This window comes from Procambarus clarkii, chromosome 76 (genome assembly GCF_040958095.1).
Source record: "Procambarus clarkii isolate CNS0578487 chromosome 76, FALCON_Pclarkii_2.0, whole genome shotgun sequence".
In the NCBI taxonomy this organism is placed as follows: Eukaryota; Metazoa; Arthropoda; class Malacostraca; order Decapoda; family Cambaridae; genus Procambarus; species Procambarus clarkii.
Window position 1 is genome coordinate 19,707,354 of NC_091225.1, and position 26,103 is coordinate 19,733,456.

The following is a 26,103-nucleotide window of genomic DNA, read 5'->3' on the forward strand; positions in this document are numbered from 1 at the left end:
TTCATGGTTTTCTGTATTACTTTCTTACACTCAAAAACGCACGTACGTGCGCGCGTTTATTTATTATTTGTATTTACTATGTGTGTGTGTCTGCAGAATCGAGCTACAGTATTTAGCTCTTGGACCCCGCCTCTCTAACCAATCTATTTGTCCTATATTATATATAATACAGTACATATATTTCTCTCTAAGATACCGGCTCAGCCCAGGAACAGATTCACGAAGCAGTTACGCAAGCACTGACGAACATGTACATCTTTCCTCAATCTTTGACGGCTTTGGTTACATTTATTAAACAGTTTACAAGCATGAAAACTTGTCAATCAACTGTTGTTATTGTTATAAACAGCCTCCTGGTGCTTCGGAGCTCATTAACTGTTTAATAATTGTAAACAAAGCCGCCAAAGATTGAGAAAAAATGTACAGGTTCTTAAGTGTTTGCGTAAGTGCTTTCGTGAATCTGGGGCCAGGAGCTCAACGGTTAAACTCTTGGACTAGCTGGGAACCTTTGCCACCACTAGCAACGGTGTTACTGCTCAAAAAGCTGCCTCTACTTACTGCTGCCTCCACCAGGCCCACCGCTACCACCCACTACCAGTGTCACAGTGGCTACTGCTTCCACCACCACCAAACTAACCAGTGTCTACAACCACTACAACTCCACACAACCATCCCCACTGACAACAGAAATAGACAGAATTCCTAACACAAGAGAATCATTGACAAAATTAAACACATCTGTGTTATGTGGGTGTGTCAGAAAGGAGGGAGGCCTATTTCCCCAAAAATATGCCTACAGGAATGCCCAAAACAGAAACATTGAATATCAGAGGCATTGGGAAGAAGAGTTTGTAAGTAAAATATTCAGCTGTGATAGAGGCCTATATTGCAAAAAAATATTGTTAAATAGGCCGAAATATATACTCGGAAGTGCCCAAGACGGTCGCTTTGGAGTGTAAGACTTAAGACCTTCCATTTAGCATGAGCATTTATGAAATTATGGCGACTCAAGGCGAGAAAATGACTTCGCGACGAAGATGATGACTTCTGAAGTCGTAGAAGGTGAGAGACAAAGAACTAGAGAACACTGGTTTTAGGTCTTTGTAGATCAATACTCTCACACATCATTTATGCAACTGCTGTTACACACACATAGTGAGTAGAGCAGGTGGTGTGTACTTCCCTAGGTGTGCTTCCGGGAGTTGAGCTCTGGCTCGATTGTTTCAAGCGCGGGTTGGACAAGTATATGAGTGGGATTGGGTGGTTATAGATAGGAGCTGCCTCGTATGGGCCAATAGGCCTTCTGCAGTTACCTTGTTCTTATGTTCTCTTTGGGGTGGTGTTGGGTGGGTGTGTGTGTGTGTGTGTGTGTGTGTGTGTGTGTGTGGGTGTGTGTGTGTGTGTGTGTGTGTGTGTGTGTGTGTGTGTGTGTGTGTGTGTGTGTGTGTGTGTGTGTTTGAGGGGGATTTTGTGTGTGGTGTTGGGGGGTTATGTTTGTATGTGGTAGGGACGGTTGTATAGTAGGGGTGGTTGTGTGGGGGTTGTAGGGGTGGTTGTGTGGTGGTTGTAGGGGTGGTTGTGTGGGGGTTGCAGGGATGGTTGTGTGGTGGTTGTAGGGGTGGTTGTGTGGTGGTTGTAGGGGTGGTTGTGTGGGGGTTGCAGGGATGGTTGTGTGGTGGTTGTAGGGGTGGTTGTGTGGTGGTTGTAGGGGTGGTTGTGTGGGGGTTGCAGGGATGGTTGTGTGGGGGTTGTAGGGGTGGTTGTGTGGTGGTTGTAGGGGTGGTTGTGTGGGGGTTGCAGGGATGGTTGTGTGGGGGTTGCAGGGATGGTTGTGTGGTGGTTGTAGGGATGGTTGTGTGGTGGTTGCAGGGATGGTTGTGTGGTGGTTGTAGGGATGGTTGTGTGGTGGTTGCAGGGATGGTTGTGTGGTGGTTGCAGGGATGGTTGTGTGGTGGTTGCAGGGATGGTTGTGTGGTGGTTGTAGGGGTGGTTGTGAGGCAGCAACAGCAGGGGTGAGTGGCCCCTCCCGGACTCCGACACTCACCAGTTAATAAGGTGGGTCTAGCCACTTCCCACACCACTACCACTCTCCCTTCTCCCTCTCTCTCACTCGCTCGTACTCTCATACAACTATCCACCACAATCCTATCTCTGCCCCAAACATCCACCACAATCCTATCTCTGCCCCAACCATCCACCACAATCCTATCTCTACCCCAACCATCCACCACAATCCTATCTCTGCCCCAACCATCCACCACAATCCTATCTCTGCCCCAACCATCCACCACAATCCTATCTCTACCCCAACCATCCACCACAACCCCACCTCTACCTCAACCATCCACCACAATCCTATCTCTGCCCCAACCATCCACCACAATCCTATCTCTGCCCCAACCATCCACCACAATCCCAACTCTACCCCAACCATCCACAACAACCCCACCTCTACCCCAACCATCCACCCCAACCCCAACCATCCACCACAATCCCAACCATCCACCACAATCCCATCTCTACCCCAACCATCCACCACAATCCCACCTCTACCCCAACCATCCACCCCAACCCCAACCATCCACCACAATCCCAACCATCCACCACAATCCCATCTCTACCCCAACCATCCACCACAATCCCATCTCTGCCCCAACCATCCACCACAATCCCATCTCTGCCCCAACCATCCACCACAATCCCATCTCTGCCCCAACCATCCACCACAATCCCATCTCTGCCCCAACCATCCACCACAATCCCAACTCTACCCCAACCATCCACAACAATCCCACTCTACCTCAACCATCCACCACAACCCCACCTCTACCCTACACACCACAACCCTACATTTGTAACAGAAGAATTAAACCCTTTCAGTCGTGACACAATTCCATTAAACCATTCAATGACGATAAACGATTATGGTGTTTCGCAGTTTTGAACACAGCACTTATGAGTATGCTCAGCCTATCTTAACAGCCTAGGCCTACAACGAAAAATATCAAAAGGTCACCATCAATGAATCTAATGATGACAAAGTAAAAACACAGGTTAAATTCTCTCGATATACACAAAGGAATAAAATATGTAAATTAAATTTACCCCAAAAATAGTGATGAACCCCTCCCCCCCAAAAAAATAATTTTGCAGCTTCGTCTGCAATGTCATTTCCTATTATTCCCACATGACTTGGCACCCAGTTGGTAGGTACCCGTAGGGCCTTGTCGTTTGAGTGTTTGGCTGATATGGAGGAACAGCTGTTAAGAACACACTACTAATTCCACTCAAACCACCTGGTTGATATCTGGTTGAAGGGGTTCTGGGAGTTCTTCTACTCCCCAAGCCCGGCTCGAAGCCAGGCTTGACTTGTGAGAGTTTGGTCCAACAGGCTGTTGCTTGGAGAGGCCCGCAGGCCCACATCTATCTCCTTGATGGGGTTCTGGGAGTTGTTCTACTCCCCAAGCCCGGCCCGAGGCCAGGCTTGACTTGTAAGAGTTTACCCAACCAACTCGTCTTGGCAAGCCTCAATCCAACACCTTAACCAGCCCGTAAACCCTTAAGAAACACCCAACGACAGCTACGACTATGAGCCGTGAGACCCCTTCAATAACCCACCTGTCGCTATATAATCTACACCAACCTTTCCACGAAGTGGTGTCTCGAGTGTGTGTGTGTGTGGTGGCAGAGGGGGGCCAAGTAACCACAAATCACGCACCCACACGCACACACGCGTGCGTACGCACCAATTTAAAGGAATTTTTGATCAAAAGTGAGTCATAATGCAGTGTTTACACACACAGGTGTGCCAGTAATTGACGCACCAACGCCCGGCGCTGGCTTCTTCGGCGCCAACAACCGTCCCCCACTGGCGCCAGGGAAGGCACCAGCGTGTATTTACTCCCTAAGGACACGAAAGGCTACGACGATATCGACACCTTCACAACTACACACGCATTAAGTAACTGCCCACAAACATGTACGTTTTCTATGCACCGCACTTGACAGGTCAGACGAGTTGCAAGGCGGTTCGTAAGTCCCTGGCAAGTCCCCTGGCAAGTCCCTGACAAGAACGGGCTGCAGTAGCCACAAGGCTGGACATCCTTGGTTGTGCCCGAGCGTTGAGTATATGACAGAGAAAGTTGTATAGAAAGCAGCCTGGGCACTATACGGGAGTTATATGTCTTTAGTAGTACCTTTGGGACGTGAGGTAGAGAGGGTTGCACCACTGCCCAATCACTACGAGGGGTTGCACCGCTGTAAGCAATGCGCATGTTCGCCAGCACCCCTCCCCTCCCCCCCCCCCACACACACACGCATGAATGCATTACCCACACACGCACTACAACCACCAACCTGTTACCCTCCCTCCCTCCCAAATTCCCCCAATTATGCTTTTTCAACACGAAAACATCAATTCAGTATAATAACACCATTTCAGTACAGTGTACGAGAAACAAAAAAAAATAACCTGCGTGTCTCCTGAAGGCGGTTCGTAGCAGCGTGGCGTGACGGAAATGCGTCGTTTTATACGCTACGATGCGCACCAACACCGCAGGGGCTGGCTTTGTTGTTGTTAGTACAGGGGTTAGAGAGGCACACAGGCTACAAGCATTTACTGGGAGGTAGAAAATCAACTTAGGCACAGTTTAAACAAATATGAATTAACATGGGAGAGGGGGGAGAGATGGAGGGAGAAGGAGAGATGGAGGGAGGAGGGATGGAGAGAGGGAGAGGGAGGGATGGAGAGAGGGAGAGGGAGGGATGGAGAGAGGGAGAGGGAGGGATGGAGAGAGGGAGAGGGAGGGATGGAGAGAGGGAGAGGGAGGGATGGAGAGAGGGAGAGGGAGGGATGGAAGGAGAGGGAGGGATGGAGAGAGGGAGAGGGAGGGATGGAAGGAGAGGGAGGGTGGGAAGGAGAGGGAGAGACCATTAAAGTAATGTTTACATCCGCCATGGACAAAGCCCAGCAACACGTCCAACAGGTTACTAGCGATATATCCATTATTTATCAACAACGCAACACAAAATATAAAAATACATGCTCCCGCTGAACCGGAATTACGTAACTAGACGCTACTTGAAGCACCTTTAAATGCCAGCGACCTAGAATGATAGACACGCGCGCTCAACTGTCTTCCGGGGGCAGCCAGCCAGGCAGCCATGGGGAGGAGAGTCAGCCAGTCAGCCAGCCATGGGGAGGAGAGTCAGCCAGTCAGCCAGCCATGGGGAGGAGAGTCAGCCAGTCAGCCAGCCATGGGGAGGAGAGCCAGCCAGCCAGCCAGCCATGGGGAGGAGAGTGTGCTGGGGATACACACACCTCTTGGGGACGGATCTTCTAGCACCCACTTACCATATCAGTGATCTCAAGCTTAAGTCTATATTGTTTATTTTTGCTCGCGCGTGCGCGTGCTAGCAAAAACAGAGCGAGAGAGACTGAATGTCTACACACAGGAGGAGACTGAATGTCTACACACAGGAGGAGACTGAATGTCTACACACAGGAGGAGACTGAATGTCTACACACAGGAGGAGACTGAATGTCTACACACAGGAGGAGACTGAATGTCTACACACAGGAGGAGACTGAATGTCTACACACAGGAGGAGACTGAATGTCTACACACAGGAGGAGACTGAATGTCTACACACAGGAGGAGACTGAATGTCTACACACAGGAGGAGACTGAATGTCTACACACAGGAGGAGACTGAATGTCTACACACAGGAGGAGACTGAATGTCTACACACAGGAGGAGACTGAATGTCTACACACAGGAGGAGACTGAATGTCTACACACAGGAGGAGACTGAATGTCTACACACAGGAGGAGACTGAATGTCTACACACAGGAGTAGACATAACCCGCAAATATTCAGCCAGCAGCAGCAGGTCTAGACCAAAATGTTTCGAACAGCGCCCCCATTAGTGGCTCGCACAATAGATGGATCACCACTAAAAAAATCCGTAATAAAATCAGCAACCTTATTCGCACTCATTACTCATTATTGCATTTTTTTCGAGATTCAAAATACAAGATTCAAAAAAATTTTGTATTGTGTTGTTGAAACCTGATGTTACGCTCGTTGCCAATAGATTGGTGCTGATTTGCTGCATCTTAGTAGTTCATTTACTTTGAAGAATGACTTTGAGAATTAACTTTGTCATACTTTTGTATTAAGGCTACAGGGGAATTTCCACTTTTAAGTAAAAAAGGCCGTCTTGACACTGTTACTTTTTGCTACTACTAATTTGCGTGAATTAGAATTTTACACATAACTAAAAAACAAAAAAGACAGCTCAACACTACATTAAATATGTGTGTAACACTGTCTTCCTCTGTTCCAAATTGGAATCAACTACTTACGAACAAACAAGTACATTCTTCTTAAAATATTTCTTTTTCTCATGAAAAATAAATCTTTTTTTTTGTTAAAATGGTATGCAAAATGTTTCCTTATATTTTTGTATATTCTTCATAATAATACAAATATGTAATTTAATTAAATAACCTAACAGACTAAGCCAGAGGACCCAAAACAGAAAACGGGACAGTCCGTCACTTTCGCCAGTCGCTTCCATTATCTAGTACGATAATTTTGGGCCTTATGTAACGCATACGAGCGAAATGCGACGTTCTTTGTAGGAGAACAGGTTGTAGGAGGACAGGTTGTAGGGAGGACAGGTTGTAGGAGGACAGGTTGTAGGAGAACAGGTTACATAGAGAACTGCAGTTCTTGCTGCGAGTCGCAGGAAGTAAACAAATAAAAATAAATAAAACAAAAAATAAATAAACAGCTGCTCTAGATCATGTCACACTTGCTCAGGAATTTGAACAAGGAACCTTCAGGATACATCAGCCTATACAACCAATCTTCAGGATACATCAGCCTATACAACCAACCTTCAGGATACATCAGCCTATACAACCAACCTTCAGGATACATCAGCCTATACAACCAACCTTCAGGAATCATCAACCTATACAACCAACCTTCAGGAATCATCAACCTATACAACCAACCTTCAGGAATCATCAACCTATACAACCAACCTTCAGGAATCATCAACCTATACAACCAATGTGAAGACGAACTCTTCTTAAAGGTTTGCAGCCCCGTCATGGAACCCCACATGAAAAAGCACAAAACATATGAAATATGCAACAAGGCGTTTCTGAGCAATGACTGGCTAACCTCACCCACACACCGGATGACAAGAGGAACAGAATGGATATAATAACGACATCCAAGATACTTAGCCCAAGTTTCAGCCCCCGCTCCTGTGCCAGGTAAGTCCATCACGGGCTCACCATAGCCCGTGCTACTTGCAACTTTTAGTTCCCAGTAGCTGAATCTTAAACAACAACAACATTCTTAGCAGAATAGATATAAAGTAAACAAAGCAGAAATGTTGAAATCAACCAGCAGCAAAACAAGAAAGTTTTCAATGGAATCTAGAAAAAAATTATTCACGGGAATATAAAACGAAACTGATTCAGCGGCGGTGTTGCAAAAACATACAATGGCTCGACTTTTCGTGGGCCCAAAAGAAAAAAAAAATATCATACAAATGAATACATTTTGTTCGGATGTCTCTCTCCCGTAATAAGAATGATATACGATTCAGAAGAAAAGCGAAATGCGACAATTACGAAGAAAGGCTGACGTGATGGCATTGGAACATGATATACGAGTATTAAAAAAAACTAAAAAAAAAAAACTTAATTGCTCTGACGAAAGAATCATTTACTTAACTGCCAGATGGCAACAGCAGGCTATTCATTATTTTTATATTAATTTGATTGATTAAAATTGCATTTATTACAATTTTACAAGACAGTATTTACCTGAAAAGTATTTCAGAGTAAATAATATTATTTACCTGAAATACTATTTCAAGTAAATACTTTTTTTTTAAATACAGTATTTACCTACTGTATTTACCTGAAATGAGAATTGGCCCAATTGCGTGGCACACACTAAGGAAAATAAAGAAGCCTGAAGAAAGAAATACAGTAATACAGTAAATACGTTTCTGCCCGAAACGCTTTGCGTAATAGTGGCTTTAGGCATTGTATGTACTAGCTCTATCTATAAAGCCAACAAACATTGTAAAATCTCTTTATGTATGTACCTTTACCTAAATAAAAATTATTATTATTATTATTATAAAACAAATACAAAAAATTAAAAATAAATCAGAAGTCGTCAATAACCCTCGAACAAAAATAAACTCAAGTCTGCACGGATCTTTCTACACAATAAACATCAGAGATGTTTAACAAAAATATGCCAGTATTAATTTTCGCTGCTAGGCAAACATTTCACGTAATAATAATAATTCATTATGTCTGGGGGACTGGAAGCCAGAGTGTATTCATACACGTTAGGCTTATATATCGAGGATTATAAAGAAACAACCGTGGACATCTTCAAGAGGAAGCTAGATTGTTTCCTCCAAGGAGTGCCAGACCAACCGGGCTGTGGTGGGCACGTGGGCCTGCTGCGGGCCGGACCAACCGGGCTGTGGTGGGCATGTGGGCCTGCTGCGGGCCGCTCCAAGCAACAGCCTGTTGGACCAAACTCTCACAAGTCAAGTCTGGCCTCGGGCCGGGCTTGGGGAGTAGAAGAACTCCCAGAACCCCATCAACCAGGTATATGTGGGCCTGCGGGCCGCTCCAAGCAACAGCCTGTTGGACCAAACTCTCACAAGTCAAGTCTGGCCTCGGGCCGGGCTTGGGGAGTAGAAGAACTCCCAGAACCCCATCAACCAGGTATATGTGGGCCTGCGGGCCGCTCCAAGCAACAGCCTGTTGGACCAAACTCTCACAAGTCAAGTCTGGCCTCGGGCCGGGCTTGGGGAGTAGAAGAACTCCCAGAACCCCATCAACCAGGTATATGTGGGCCTGCGGGCCGCTCCAAGCAACAGCCTGGTGGACCAAACTCTCACAAGTCAAGTCTGGCCTCGGGCCGGGCTTGGGGAGTAGAACAACTCCCAGAACCCCATCAACCAGGTATCAACCAGGTATAACCCCCGTGTTAGACAAAGAAGAGGGTTGAGTGTAACTTAACACATAACATTAAATGTATAACCATTACAAAACGTGCAAACAGAATCACTGCATTTTATAGGAAAACAAAAACATGTCGAAGGTGGGGCTAGGTAGTGTTACTCGACCCGATGCTGTAGTTGCTTCGACACACCTACACTAAGGCTAAACACGTATACACATATCCATAGACACTCATCCCTCCTTCACCGTAGCCTCTTCAGCTAAACTAATCTACTGGTCTAAATTCCAAAAGCCTAGGCTAACATGGCAACTTCGTGGGGGGGAAATACTGCAAAAAGAATGAAAATTCCGCCATAAAAATGTTATGTTGACTATTTATCAGCATTGGCTGCTTCCCCCCAGACTGTAATAATGCCTGTGAGATTAACTGGAGCTGTCAGGGCAACAGGGCCCAAATAATTAGATTTTTTTAACAAGGAGGGAAGGAGGAAGGGGATGGAAGAGAATGGAGGGAGGAAAGGAAGCAGGAAAGGAGAAACAGCGCAAGCAGGAATAAATAAAATGAATTAGGCCACAAGAAAACTGCAAAAATGCACACACCTTCTACACGAACGGGTATGAGGGTATCTCTCATATCATATCAGATATAGACAAAAATACAAGTCACAGCTTCGTATCATCCTTTGCAGATGACACAAAAATCAGTATGAAAATTACCTCGGCTGAGGACATTGAAAAACTTCAAGCTGATATTAATAAAGTTTTCGACTGGGCATCAGAAAATAACATGATGTTTAACAGTGATAAATTCCAGGTACTCAGGTACGGTAAAAATGAGGACCTTAAACATAATACAGAGTACAAAACACAATCAAATGTACCCATAGTAGGAAAACAGCATGTAAAGGATTTGGGAATAATAATGTCGGACGACCTAACGTTTAAGGAGCATAACCAAGCAAATATTGCGACAGCCAGAAAAATGATAGGATGGATTACGAGAACTTTCAAATCCAGGGATCCCATCACAATGGTTGTACTCTTCAAGGCACTTGTGTTGTCCCGTCTTGAGTACTGCTCAGTACTCACTTCCCCCTTCAAAGCAGGAGAGATTGCTGAAATAGAGGGAATACAGAGAACATATACGGCACGCATAGACGCAATAAAGCACCTAAATTATTGGGATCGTCTCAAAGCCCTCCAAATGTACTCACTAGAAAGAAGACGAGAGAGATATCAAATAATATACACCTGGAAGATACTGGAGGGCCAAGTACCAAATCTACACAGTAAAATAACAACGTACTGGAGTGAACGACATGGAAGAAAATGTAGAATAGAACCAATGAAGAGCAGAGGTGCCATAGGCACAATCAGAGAACACTGTATAAACATCAGAGGTCCGCGGTTGTTCAACGTCCTCCCAGCAAGCATAAGAAATATTGCCGGAACAACAGTGGACATTTTCAAGAGGAAACTAGATTTATTCCTCCAAGGAGTGCCGGACCAACCGGGCTGTGGTGGGTATGTGGGCCTGCGGGCCGCTCCAAGCAACAGCCTGGTGGACCAAACTCTCACAAGTCGAGCCTGGCCTCGGGCCGGGCTTGGGGAGTAGAAGAACTCCCAGAACCCCATCAACCAGGTAACCAGGTATCAACCAGGGCGAGGCCCGCCTGGAGAAGAGGCTCCCCCTGGGGTACACAGGATAGCACAACCTCCCGAGCCTAGTGGAGACCCATGCATGAATCCTGCTCACAGCCACACAATGCCCGGCTCAATCGTCCACTATTACTACCCCGGGCCACTCCAAGCAACAGCCTAGTGGACCAAACTCTCACAAGTCAAGCCTGGCCTCGGGCCGGGCTTGGGGAGTAGAAGAACTCCCAGAACCCCCCATCAACCAGGTACCCCCCACAGGCGCCTAAGGCAACCCAACAACAGTGGATTCTACTGTGGTGGTGGAGTGAGAGTTTTCATAGTAGCAACAGGGGAAAAAGGGGGGTTAATAGCAACAGAAGGGAGAAATAGCAACAGGGAAAGGAGCAACGGGTAAAGGAGGTAAAGTAGCAATGGAAGGATATGCAGAATAGAACCAGTGAGGAGTAGAAGTGTCATAGGCACAATATAAACACCAGAGGTCCAACGACTGTTCATCAATACTCTCCCAGCAAACATTAGAAATACTGCAGAAACAACAAATTTTCAAGAAACAATTGGACAAGTTCCTTCAGGAACTACCGGACCAACCGGGTTGTAATGGATATGCTGGCCGCTCCAAGCAACACACTTGAAATCAGTTATCACAAGACAAGGAGCCAGGTCAGGCATGGAAAGAACAACTCTCGGAACAGACTTAAGTAAACGCTCAATGTCAAAGACTGAATCATGAGATGGTAATGATACAGTCACGATTACAGCCCGTCCTCTCGAGCATTCACAACGTCACTAATGTACTAGATTGCCAGAATCTAACCTCACTGAGGACCCAGGAATAGAAAGAGAGACATCACTTCAATATTGCGAGCCGTAATGAGTTTTAGTACAGCAGTTTTTGGCCTTTTGGGCTATACGTCAAAATGTCATCAACCATAGCCTAGCTACCACCACTAATACCAACAGTGGACTACTCACTAACCATAGCCTAGCTACCACCACTAATACCAACAGCAGACTACTCACTAACCATAGCCTAGCTACCACCACTAATACCAACAGCAGACTACTCATTAACCATAGCCTAGCAACCACCACTAATACCAACAGCAGACTACTCACTAACCAACACTAATCACCATAAACTAACTGATGCCACAATCTGCTAGGCCTACTCCTGCCATGTTTTGAGCGCTTCAACTGCTATGGTTAGCAACGATGACTATTCTTAGCACAATTACAAACAGAATACAAACAGCTAGCCTACGACCCCCCCCCCCACCACTCAAACCAACGTGTTATTAAAAAATAACAGGACTCATAGCAACGTAGAAAAAAAAATTGCATGAAAACAAAAATATTTTGTATTTAAAAATTTTTTTTGTAAATATTTTGGGGACCTAAACTCTGTCCTAATATTGCACATGTACTAAATTAGACCTATGATGGTGCATTGCTAGGATTGCTCATTTAGGCCTAGTTCAGGTTGTATAGTCAATGGAATATCATCTCTGGTATTCTAAAGTGCAAAACGTTCTTTTTTTCTAGCGGAGGTATGGGGGTGGGGGTGGGGTTTCAACAGGTCATTTCTGCACGTTCCACTAATAGATGCTACAAGTTTTATTCTTTCTGGAGGATGGGTTGCCAAAACCAGCATTGCCCCAAACATATTCAACATCAATTCCACTCTTAAACCCCGCCAGTCAATAAGGGAGAGTGATTGGTTGTTGACCTTGGGAGAGCGTTGGTGTGGGGGTGTATCAAGGCGAACCACTCGCTGTTGCTCCCACCCACCGTCCTGTCTCATAATACATCGTATTTTGTACGCAATCTACCAAATCGCTAACAATTAAACGTATTAGCAGAAATTATAGCACTGTATGTTTCCCTGTTGTTTGCACGGAAAATGGAAGCGGCAGGCAAGAGTGACGTACTGTCCAGATTTCTGTTTTGGGCCCTCTGGCTGGTTACTTACAGGACACCTTAATCTGACGGTTTTCTTGACGTTAGGAAACTTTAAGAGGACGGGCTGCTTTCTCAAGAGTTGGAGCCGGACGTCAGCGAAGACGAGGATAGCCTAGTGGCTGTCGCCCTATACATTCCCCCCCAAGAACCTCCCGTAAATCCCACCAGAGCCTCAACTCCTCTCCCAAGTTCTTGGTGTAACTTGCTCGTATTTCTTAAACACTGCTCGTTGCATCTTCACGGCTAATCTCACCGGGTTCAAACTTAGCAAGACCTCGTTATCTGCTTCATGGCCGATAAAAGTCACGTTTGCAATGTAATTTGTGTTAATCTGGGCGTATATATTAGGGTGTGACGTTTCGTCTTAAGGTACAACAGGAGGTAATGTCAAACCAAGAGAGGTTTGGTACAAACCTTCATTTGAAGACGAGAAAACAACGTTGGATTTATATAATTTTTTTTACTGCTTCTAAAACTGGAATACGCGTGTCCCTTGGTTGAAAATCACTGTTAGGATTGTCGGGGGTCACTAAATTCAAATCCCGTACAGCATAAACATTGCTCTACCCAGCTTCTCTCAACAATAATATATACTACACATCTTCAAGAATTAAGATAACCTCAAGATAACCAAGATAATCAACACAAAAGCAAAGTAAAACAAAATAAAAATCCCGTCCTCTTACAAATCACGTGGTTTTTCTCTCGTATGCGCACTCAGGCTAAAAATCGACGTAATTCAAAATGAAATCGGCTGGCGAAAGTGACATACTATCCCGTTTTCTGTTTTGGGGCCTCTGGCTTAGGCTGTTAGGTTGGGAGAGGAATCTTCCAATAAACGGTTTTCCATGACGTTCTGAAACCTTAGGAAAACTTCCTGCCCTCCTAACCTATGAAAGGACCATTAATGTGCTGCTTTTTGCGAAAAAAAAATCCCAAATTTATTTTCAATTACGTATTTTTCATTTTCAAATTACAGCCTTTTTTGGCCGTAGCGCATACGAGCGAAAAGCGACGTAATTTGTACAATGAAAAAACAACCGAATTTGCTTACTGTCCATAAGCTTCCTAATGACGTCCCTTGCTAACAGTTACAGCCCCGCTCCTGTGCCAGGTAAGTCCACTACGGGCTCACCATAGCCCGTGCTACTTGCCCCGCTCCTGTGCCAGGTAAATCCACTACAGGCTCACCATAGCCCGTGCTACTTGCCCCGCTCCTGTGCCAGGTAAGTCCACTACGGGCTCACCATAGCCCGTGCTACTTGCCCCGCTCCTGTGCCAGGTAAGTCCACTACGGGCTCACCATAGCCCGTGCTACTTGCCCCGCTCCTGTGCCAGGTAAGTCCACTACGGGCTCACCATAGCCCGTGCTACTTGCCCCGCTCCTGTGCCAGGTAAGTCCACTACGGGCTCACCATAGCCTGTGCTACTTGCAACTTTTTGTTCAGTTGTCGAATCTAAAACCACAACAACGTCCCTTGCTAACATTAGCTCTGTGTGCATTAAAATCACCGAAAGAGGGATGGAAATAAGGAGGGTTAGGAGCGTAGAGTATAGACGCTGTGGCCCAGAAGCTGATGTTAAATTTGTTAAATTTTACAGAGTTTATTGGGTAGCGCCACTCATCCTGTGAGTGGACACACCACCATAGTGACAGTATTGGGTAGCGCCACTCATCCTGTGAGTGGACACACCGCCATAGTGACAGTATTGGGCAGCGCCACTCATCCTGTGAGTGGACACACCGCCATAGTGACAGTATTGGGGAGCGCCACTCATCCTGTGAGTGGACACACCGCCATAGTGACAGTATTGGGCAGCGCCACTCATCCTGTGAGTGGACACACCGCCATAGTGACAGTATTGGGCAGCGCCACTCATCCTGTGAGTGGACACACCGCCATAGTGACAGTATTGGGCAGCGCCACTCATCCTGTGAGTGGACACACCGCCATAGTGACAGTATTGGGCAGCGTCACTCATCTTGTGAGTGGACACACCGCCATAGTGACAGTATTGGGCAGCGCCACTCATCATGTGAGTGGACACACCGCCATAGTGACAGTATTGGGCAGCGTCACTCATCCTGTGAGTGGACACACCGCCATAGTGACAGTATTGGGCAGCGCCACTCATCCTGTGAGTGGACACACCGCCATAGTGACAGTATTGGGTAGCGCCACTCATCCTGTGAGTGGACACACCGCCATAGTGACAGTATTGGGCAGCGTCACTCATCCTGTGAGTGGACACACCGCCATAGTGACAGTATTGGGCAGCGCCACTCATCCTGTGAGTGGACACACCGCCATAGTGACAGTATTGGGGAGCGCCACTCATCCTGTGAGTGGACACACCGCCATAGTGACAGTATTGGGCAGCGCCACTCATCCTGTGAGTGGACACACCGCCATAGTGACAGTATTGGGCAGCGCCACTCATCCTGTGAGTGGACACACCGCCATAGTGACAGTATTGGGCAGCGCCACTCATCCTGTGAGTGGACACACCGCCATAGTGACAGTATTGGGCAGCGTCACTCATCTTGTGAGTGGACACACCGCCATAGTGACAGTATTGGGCAGCGCCACTCATCCTGTGAGTGGACACACCGCCATAGTGACAGTATTGGGCAGCGTCACTCATCCTGTGAGTGGACACACCGCCATAGTGACAGTATTGGGCAGCGCCACTCATCCTGTGAGTGGACACACCGCCATAGTGACAGTATTGGGCAGCGCCACTCATCCTGTGAGTGGACACACCGCCATAGTGACAGTATTGGGCAGCGCCACTCATCCTGTGAGTGGACACACCGCCATAGTGACAGTATTGGGCAGCGTCACTCATCTTGTGAGTGGACACACCGCCATAGTGACAGTATTGGGCAGCGCCACTCATCCTGTGAGTGGACACACCGCCATAGTGACAGTATTGGGCAGCGTCACTCATCCTGTGAGTGGACACACCGCCATAGTGACAGTATTGGGCAGCGTCACTCATCCTGTGAGTGGACACACCGCCATAGTGACAGTATTGGGCAGCGCCACTCATCCTGTGAGTGGACACACCGCCATAGTGACAGTATTGGGTAGCACCACTCATCCTGTGAGTGGACACACCGCCATAGTGACAGTATTGGGCAGCGCCACTCATCCTGTGAGTGGACACACCGCCATAGTGACAGTATTGGGCAGCGCCACTCATCCTGTGAGTGGACACACCGCCATAGTGACAGTATTGGGCAGCGCCACTCATCATGTGAGTGGACACACCGCCATAGTAACAGTATTGGGCAGCGCCACTCATCCTGTGAGTGGACACACCGCCATAGTGACAGTATTGGGCAGCGCCACTCATCCTGTGAGTAGACACACCGCCATAGTGACAGTATTGAGCAGCGCTACTCATCCTGTGAGTGGACACACCGCCATAGTGACAGTACCGGACAGCACCACTCATCCTGTGAGTAGACACACCGCCATAGCAGCATGCACAACACTCCCCAATAGGAAGAAAACCCGCTGGGTTGTGGTGGCGCTGTTGTCAAGCTCCCGGATTGGCCAAGGACGCGCAAGTCATGGCCACACCTTGCCCTAGGAGTCATCCAGTATCGTCGCGCTGCCTCGCACCGCTGTTACTCTAGCACCTTTGTTTAGTAGATTCCACGCCAACCCTGAGATGCTGTAAGATGTAATAGAGGCGGAGTTATAGGCGTGAGAGGTAGCCCTGGATAAGGAAGTTAAAACACGGGGTTAAGACGATGATTTGATATTCGCATTTTGCTCCAATACCCGTTATAATGCTGATGCCAACCTGAAGGTAAAATCATATTGACTACACAGACGACTGTTTAAGTTTGTAATGCCTTTTATGCCCTATGAGTGCTTTTTTATCCTTTTATGCAGTCATTTTCTTCAGACAAACAATGTCAGCAAGAAACAGTAAGACATGCAAATTTTAAGCACGTGGGACATGCTGGAATCTCAAGGTTATGATTATTGGCTTTTGTTGTCTGTATCCACTATGAACACTATGAATTTTACGACACTGCACAATGGATTCTGAAACATCGTTCCTGACCGCGTGCATAAATGTCGTTAGAAATACGGTTTAGCCGTTTTCGAAAATTTGAATTTCAACGTATTTTTTTTATAATGCCTAATAAAAGTATTTTGCACGAGGAAGAATAATTAAAATATATATTAGGCTCGATGAGATTTAAGATCAAACTTGAGCCTGCAATTCCGTTATATGTAATTCCAGACTTTTTTTTTAAGTTAAGACCTGCTTTCCAAGTCTGTTTTCATGAATACATTAATATTGATCTTATCTATCTGCAAGAAAATGTGTTTCAGTTGCAAGGTAATCAATCTGTAATCAACGCAAGGTAAGGTAGTCTACTATCTTAGTAGATGAATCTACTAATTTCTACTGAGCGAACTGTTAAGGAGGTTCCTGCCTCTTAACAGTCATTCAATAACGAGTAAATAGAACTGCTGAATTTGCTAAGCTCCTGGACATTGTACCTGGACGGAGGTTATCTTGAGATGATTTCGGGGCTTAGTGTCCCCGCGGCCCGGTCCTCGACCAGGCCTCCACCCCCAGGAAGCAGCCCGTGACAGCTGACTAACACCCAGGTACCTATTTTACTGCTAGGTAACAGGGGCATCTGGGTGAAAGAAACTCTGCCCATTGTTTCTCGAAGGCGCGCCCTTCGAGAAAGAGTGAATACGTATTCGAAATCTGAAACGATTGACCTAACTTCTATAATTAATCTTAACGGTTTTAAGTCAAATCCTTGAGGTTACCTTGAGGTGCTTCCGGGGCTTAGTGTCCCCGCGGCCCGGTCGTCGACCAGGCCTCCTAATCAGACTAGGCTAAAAATCAGACTAGACTAAAACACACAAAAGTTCGATGCACCCTGAATACAAACACAAGCACCAATTACAACCTAGAACTTCATTTGACAGCTAAACTGCAACCAGCTTGTTTCAGCTTTTAAATATTGTGATTGACGAAAAATGACGTTGGGATATTTTACTTTAGGCTGCCTAAAGTACTTTAGACAACAATATTAGGCTAGATAGATATATTAAAAAGGTATTGTTATCATAGCTCGTTCTCTTGAGTGGTCACAACGTTATTAAACTGATGTACTAAACTGTTCGAATCTAACCTAACCGAGGACCCACGAATATAGAACTGGACAACCGTGGCCATCAAGAAAAAACTAGATAGTTTTCTTCAAGAAGTGCACGACCAACCAGGATCTGGTGGATATGTGGGCCTGTGGGCCGCTCCCAAGCAGCAGCCTGGTGGACCAAGCTCTCCCAAGTCAAGCCTGGCCTTGGGCCGGGCTTGGGGAGTAGAACTCCCAGAACCCCATCAAGCAGGACATCACGTCAGTTTTGCGAGCTGGGTTTGGTATAACAAATAGACTGGAAGTCGTCAGCTGAAGATGGACTCTTGATGCTCTATTCCAGTAAACATTTGAACACACATAACTTTATTTTTATTTTAAGTATTTACAAGGGAATTTTTTGGGGCAAATTCTATTTCATGACAATCTGAACTTATCAGGGACGGCTTGTATTATACAATACATTACTATTTAAGAATCAAAGCGAACAATGAATACCTTGACAGGTAAATCTGATTCATTACAATTATGACCTAACTAAACCGTACATTCTAACCTAACAGACCCTAACGAGGTCGATGCCGTATAGTTTGCTTAATCGTTTAAACCTAGGTCATCCGATGGGACTAATTTTACCTAATCGTACATAAGCCTACAGAACACGTTGGGCTTTGATCACCTAAATCTGCATTCAATCCAGATTGTTGCTAATTGAGCCATATGATTAATTTTAACTGTGTCCTTTCAAAAAAAACTATCAATAAAATGCTTCTAAATAACACTATCGACATCTAACTAAATGTACATAATTGGCGACAATGTTCACCTGTTCATCAATGAACACAATTCTTGAATTTACACCAATAAGATCGTGGGGAAGGGATTGTGTTGTTACAAACCAATGGTGTTAGTGGGGTGAAAACTGGCATACATAAGAACAAAGGTAACTGCAGAAGGCCTATTGGCCCATACGAGGCAGCTCCTATCTATAAGAACAAAGGTAACTGCAGAAGGCCTATTGGCCCATACGAGGCAGCTCCTATCTATAACCACCCAATCCCACTCATATACTTGTCCAACCCGCGCTTGAAACAATCGAGGGACCCCACCTCCACCACGTTACGCGGCAATTGGTTCCACAAATCAACAACCCTGTTACTGAACCAGTATTTACCCAAGTCTGTCCTAAATCTAAACTTATCCAATTTATACCCATTGTTTCGTGTTCTACCTTGTGTTGATATTTTTAATACCCTACTAATATCCCCCTGTTATGTCCATTCATCCACTTGTAAACCTCTATCATGTCACCCCTAACTCTTCGCCTTTCTACTCATACTTTGTAGATAAATGAAAATATCTGGATACAATCATTCTCACTAATCACTCTTTAAGCTGTCCAGTGTATATCCAATATAATGATATATTTCCTATATCGTTTAATAATGCTACTTTGGAGGTTGTTCCTGAAGATCGTGTAAATTCATGTTACTGCCCGAATCCACTCAGTAAAACACCTAACTTATTGGATCCGCTAATTTTTATTTTAAACATGTATTCTCTAAAGCGCACGCGAGAAATATATATTATTACAGACGGAATATATTACATATATAAAATATTACAGATTCGTTCCAAATCTGCACACGGAAATACCTTCACACGAGACCAAGAAACATGGCAGGAAGTGCAAAATTACCCCTCTGAAAAGCAAGAGGGCTTTTGCTTTAACGCTGAGACAGTATAGTGAGTATAGGAAACACAAACCGAAACTGTCTCTATTTTCCGCTTGTTACAACTTGTAATAAAGTTGTTACATCTTGGCTTAACGTGTTTATGACGTATTAGAACGTTGTTACAACTTGCTATATTGGTTGTTATAACTGGTTAGGTAGTGTTAAAACTTGTTCGAACGTTGTACCAACGTCGTAGTTTCGGTGTGTGTTTGGTGGGAGCGTTTCAGCCGTTAAAAGCCTACGTATGCTGAGATAATTCTCTCAACATCACGACGTTTCAACATGCTCCTTCTAAACATATGCAAAATTAGCCTCTCTCTCTCTCTCACAGTGTTTACAAGAACACGATAAACACCTCCAAAGAATACCTGATCAAGCGAACTGTGATTCATACGTCAGGCTGCGAACACGGAACCAACACTACATACCTTAATTTCAATCTAAATTTTACCAATATCTGCTGTTAATCCTAATTTGAATAAACTTAATACTATTTATCGTCTTTGCTAATGCTTCACCTATTATTACAGCCCAATTTATCACAGCAAGCAATTATTTATATTTAAAGTAGAATTAACTTCAAATCTCCTTTTGTCGAAGCCAATACTCGCTAAAAGACTGATGTTGGATATTTAAGAACTAATATTACGAAGAAAACTTATTTTCAATCGTAATTTGGTTATTAAGTTAAGTTACCCTTCTACAAAAAATTAATTAGCTAGGCTACGTAATCGCTAATGATGTTTTTAAGTAAGCCAAAATGCTTCATAAAACATGGAAAGGCTTCATGACAAACAGGGAAGGGAAGGGGAGGGGGGGCGATCTGGGGAAAGCGCCAAGCCATTCCGACTATATAGCACTGGGAAGGGGTCAGGATAAGGATTTTAGGATGAGACGAGGGAAAGGAATGGAGCCAAACCATTTGGACGGTCGGGGAGTGAACGCCGACCTGCATGCCGCCAGACTGTCGCTCTACCGTCCGGCCCAAGTGGTTGGCTGGCATAAACAAAGGCCAAAAGTCCATTCCATGCACCCGCCAAACCCCAGCTGTTTACGAAAGAAAAACGGTTTACACACGACTCACAACTGATGCCGTTCGAACACTTCCGGAACAAGTGCTTCGCTGACGACTTTTGTTCGAACCACAACGCCGTAAATGCTTCACCCACGTACTACAAATACAAATAATCGCCAACGGAACCTAAACACCTAACCTAACCTAAACACTTAACCTAACCTAACCTAAAACCCTAACCTAACCTAAACACCTAACCTAACCTAACCTAACCAATGCCTAAATGCTGCCAGCCCCAGCTTTGTGGCTGAGACAGCCACCCAGCCAGTCTCAGTTGACTGGCAGATCCAGGACGAGAACCACACCCAGGAAGAGGGAGAGAACCGCACCCAGGAAGAAGGAGAGAACCGCACCCAGGAAGAGGGGCAAAACCAGACTCGGGAAGGTGTGAACCAGACCCCAGGAAGAAGAGGGAGTGAACCAGACCCCAGGAAGAAGAGGGAGTGAACCAGACCCCAGGAAGAAGAGGGAGTGAACCAGACCCCAGGAAGAAGAGGGAGTGAACCAGACCCCAGGAAGAAGAGGGAGTGAACCAGACCCCAGGAAGAAGAGGGAGTGAACCAGACCCCAGGAAGAAGAGGGAGTGAACCAGACCCCAGGAAGAAGAGGGAGTGAACCAGACCCCAGGAAGAAGAGGGAGTGAACCAGACCCCAGGAAGAAGAGGGAGTGAACCAGACCCCAGGAAGAAGAGGGAGTGAACCAGACCCCAGGAAGAAGAGGGAGTGAACCAGACCCCAGGAAGAAGAGGGAGTGAACCAGACCCCAGGAAGAAGAGGGAGTGAACCAGACCCCAGGAAGAAGAGGGAGTGAACCAGACCCCAGGAAGAAGAGGGAGTGAACCAGACCCCAGGAAGAAGAGGGAGTGAACCAGACCCCAGGAAGAAGAGGGAGTGAACCAGACCCCAGGAAGAAGAGGGAGTGAACCAGACCCCAGGAAGAAGAGGGAGTGAACCAGCCCCCAGGAAGAAGAGGGAGTGAACCAGACCCCAGGAAGAAGTGAACCAGACCCCAGGAAGTAGAGGGAATGAACCAGACCCCAGGAAGAAGAGGGAGTGAACCAGACCCCAGGAAGAAGAGGGAGTGAACCAGACCCCAGGAAGAAGAGGGAGTGAACCAGACCCCAGGAAGAAGAGGGAGTGAACCAGACCCCAGGAAGAAGAGGGAGTGAACCAGATCCCAGGAAGAGGAGGGAGTGAACCAGACCCCAGGAAGGAGTGTACAAAACCCCAGGAAGGAGTGAACCAAACCCCAGGAAGGAGTGAACCAGACCCCAGGAAGAAGAGGGCGTGAACCAGACCCCAGGAAGAAGAGGGCGTGAACCAGACCCCAGGAAGAAGAGGGAGTGAACCAGACCCCAGGAAGAAGAGGAAGTGAACCAGACCCCAGGAAGAAGAGGGAGTGAACCAGACCCCAGGAAGAAGAGGGAGTGAACCAGACCCCAGGAAGAAGAGGGAGTGAACCAGACCCCAAGAAGAAGAGGGAGTGAACCAGACCTCAGGAAGAAGAGGGAGTGAACCAGACCCCAGGAAGAAGAGGGAGTGAACCAGACCCCAGGAAGAAGAGGGAGTGAACCAGACCCCAGGAAGAAGAGGGAGTGAACCAGACCCCAGGAAGAAGAGGGAGTGAACCAGACCCCAGGAAGAAGAGGGAGTGAACCAGACCCCAGGAAGAGGGAGTGAACCAGACCCCAGGAAGAAGAGGGAGTGAACCAGACCCCAGGAAGAAGAGGGAACCAGACCCTAGGAAGGAGTGAACCAGACCCCAGGAAGAAGAGAGAGTGAACCGGACCCCAGGAAGAAGAGAGAGTGAACCGGACCCCAGGAAGAAGAGGGAATGAACCAGACCCCAGGAAGAAGAGGGAATGAACCAGACCCCAAGAAGAAGAGGGAATGAACCAGACCCCAGGAAGAAGAGGGAATGAACCAGACCCCAGGAAGAGGAGGGAGTGAACCAGACCCCAGAAAGAAGAGGGAGTGAACCGGACCCCAGGAAGAAGAGGGAGTGAACCAGACCCCAGGAAGGAGTGAACCGGACCCCAGGAAGAAGAGGGAGTGAACCAGACCCCAGGAAGAAGAGGGAGTGAACCAGACCCCCAAGGAAGAAGAGGGAGTAAACCAGAGCCCCAGGAAGAAGAGGGAGTGAACCAGACCCCAGGAAGAAGAGGGAGTGAACCAGACCCCAGGAAGAAGAGGGAGTGAACCAGACCCCAGGAAGGAGTGAACCAGACCCCAGGAAGAAGAGGGAGTGAACCAGACCCCAAGAAGAAGAGGGAATGAACCGGACCCCAGGAAGAAGAGGGAGTGAACCAGACCCCAGGAAGGAGTGAACCAGACCCCAGGAAGAAGAGGGAGTGAACCGGACACCAGGAAAAAGAGGGAGTGAACCGGACCCCAGGAAGAAGAGGGAATGAACCGGACCCCAGGAAGAAGAGGGAATGAACCGGAACCCAGGAAGAAGAGGGAGTAAACCAGAGCCCCAGGAAGAAGATGGAATGAACCAGACCCCAGGAAGAAGAGGGAGTGAACCAGACCCCAGGAAGAGGGTAGTGAACCAGACCCCAGGAAGAAGAGGGAGTAAACCAGAGCCCAGGAAGAAGAGGGAGTAAACCAGAGCCCAGGAAGAAGAGGGAGTGAACCAGACCCCAGGAAGAAGAGGGAATGAACCAGACCCCAGGAAGAAGAGGGAGTGAACCAGACCCCAGGAAGAAGAGGGAGTGAACCAGACCCCAGGAAGAAGAGGGAATGAACCAGACCCCAGGAAGAAGAGGGAGTGAACCAGACCCCAGGAAGAAGAGGGAGTGAACCAGACCCCAGGAAGAAGAGGGAATGAACCAGACCCCAGGAAGAAGAGGGAGTGAACCAGACCCCAGGAAGAAGAGGGAATGAACCAGACCCCAGGAAGAAGAGGAAGTGAACCAGACCCCAGGAAGAAGAGGAAGTGAACCAGACCCCAGGAAGAAGAGGGAGTGAACCAGACCCCAGGAAGAAGAGGGAGTGAACCAGACCCCAGGAAGAAGAGGGAATGAATCAGACCCCAGGAAGAAGAGGGAGTGAACCAGACCTCAGAAAGAAGAGGGAGTGAACCAGACCCCAGGAAGAAGACTGAGTGAACCAGACCCCAGGAAGAAGAGGGAGTGAACCAGACCCCAGGAAGAGGGTAGTGAACCAGACCCCAGGAAGAAGAGGGAGTGAACCAGACCCCAGGAAGAAGAGGGAGTGAACCAGACCCCAGGAAGGAGTGAACCAGACCCCAGGAAGGAGTGAACCAGACCCCAGGAAGAAGAGGGAGTGAACCAGACCCCAGGAAGAAGAGGGAGTGAACCAGACCCCAGGAAGAAGAGGGAGTGAACCAGACCCCAGGAAGAAGAGGGAGTGAACCAGACCCCAGGAAGAAGAGGGAGTGAACCAGACCCCAGGAAGAAGAGGGAGTGAACCAGATCCCAGGAAGAAGAGGGAGTGAACCAGACCCCAGGAAGAAGACTGAGTGAACCAGACCCCAGGAAGAAGAGGGAGTGAACCAGATCCCAGGAAGAAGAGGGAGTGAACCAGATCCCAAGAAGAGGGAGTGAACCAGACCCCAGGAAGAAGATGGAATGAACCAGACCCCAGGAAGAAGAGGGAGTGAACCAGACCCCAGGAAGAAGAGGGAGTGAACCAGACCCCAGGAAGAAGAGGGAGTGAACCAGACCCCAGGAAGAGGGAACCAGACCCCATGAAGAAGTGAACCAGACCCCATGAAGAAGTGAACCAGACCCCAGGAAGAAGTGAACCAGACCCCAGGAAGAAGTGAACCAGACCCCATGAAGAAGTGAACCAGACCCCAGGAAGAAGAGGGAGTGAACCAGACCCCAGGAAGAGGGAGTGAACCAGACCCCAGGAAGAGGGAGTGAACCAGACCCCAGGAAGAGGGAACCAGACCCCATGAAGAAGTGAACCAGACCCCATGAAGTGAACCAGACCCCAGGAAGAAGTGAACCAGACCCCAGGAAGAAGTGAACCAGACCCCATGAAGAAGTGAACCAGACCCCAGGAAGAAGAGGGAGTGAACCAGACCCCAGGAAGAGGGAGTGAACCAGACCCCAGGAAGAGGGAGTGAACCAGACCCCAGGAAGAAGAGGGAGTGAACCAGACCCCAGGAAGAAGTGAACCAGACCCCAGGAAGAAGTGAACCAGACCCCAGGAAGAAGTGAACCAGACCCCAGGAAGAAGTGAACCAGACCCCAGGAAGAAGTGAACCAGACCCCATGAAGAAGTGAACCAGACCCCAGGAAGAAGAGGGAGTGAACCAGACCCCAGGAAGAGGGAGTGAACCAGACCCCAGGAAGAGGGAGTGAACCAGACCCCAGGAAGAGGGAGTGAACCAGACCCCATGAAGAAGTGAACCAGACCCCAGGAAGAAGTGAACCAGACCCCAGGAAGAAGTGAACCAGACCCCAGGAAGAAGTGAACCAGACCCCATGAAGAAGTGAACCAGCCCCAAACGCAACTTAATTCACCTGTGGGACTCAACTTAAGGAGGTTTTAAAGGAACTTGAATCCTTCAAGATACAAAGACCCCAGGAAGAAGAGGGAGTGAACCAGACCCCAGGAAGGAGTGAACCAGACCCCAGGAAGGAGTGAACCAGACCCCAGGAAGAAGAGGGAGTGAACCAGACCCCAGGAAGAAGAGGGAGTGAACCAGACCCCAGGAAGAAGAGGGAGTGAACCAGACCCCAGGAAGAAGAGGGAGTGAACCAGACCCCAGGAAGAAGAGGGAGTGAACCAGATCCCAGGAAGAAGAGGGAGTGAACCAGACCCCAGGAAGAAGACTGAGTGAACCAGACCCCAGGAAGAAGAGGGAGTGAACCAGATCCCAGGAAGAAGAGGGAGTGAACCAGATCCCAAGAAGAGGGAGTGAACCAGACCCCAGGAAGAAGATGGAATGAACCAGACCCCAGGAAGAAGAGGGAGTGAACCAGACCCCAGGAAGAAGAGGGAGTGAACCAGACCCCAGGAAGAAGAGGGAGTGAACCAGACCCCAGGAAGAGGGAACCAGACCCCATGAAGAAGTGAACCAGACCCCATGAAGAAGTGAACCAGACCCCAGGAAGAAGTGAACCAGACCCCAGGAAGAAGTGAACCAGACCCCATGAAGAAGTGAACCAGACCCCAGGAAGAAGAGGGAGTGAACCAGACCCCAAGAAGAGGGAGTGAACCAGACCCCAGGAAGAGGGAGTGAACCAGACCCCAGGAAGAGGGAACCAGACCCCATGAAGAAGTGAACCAGACCCCATGAAGTGAACCAGACCCCAGGAAGAAGTGAACCAGACCCCAGGAAGAAGTGAACCAGACCCCATGAAGAAGTGAACCAGACCCCAGGAAGAAGAGGGAGTGAACCAGACCCCAGGAAGAGGGAGTGAACCAGACCCCAGGAAGAGGGAGTGAACCAGACCCCAGGAAGAAGAGGGAGTGAACCAGACCCCAGGAAGAAGTGAACCAGACCCCAGGAAGAAGTGAACCAGACCCCAGGAAGA

The 26,103-nt window shown here is 47.6% G+C and overlaps 1 protein-coding gene across 7 annotated transcripts in view; it reads right to left on the reverse strand.

Annotated features, from left to right (window-relative positions):
• LOC123771456 (fasciclin-2) overlaps positions 1–26,103 on the reverse strand; it is a 244,507-nt gene that overhangs the window by 217,581 nt on the left and 823 nt on the right. The window lies entirely within an intron of this gene.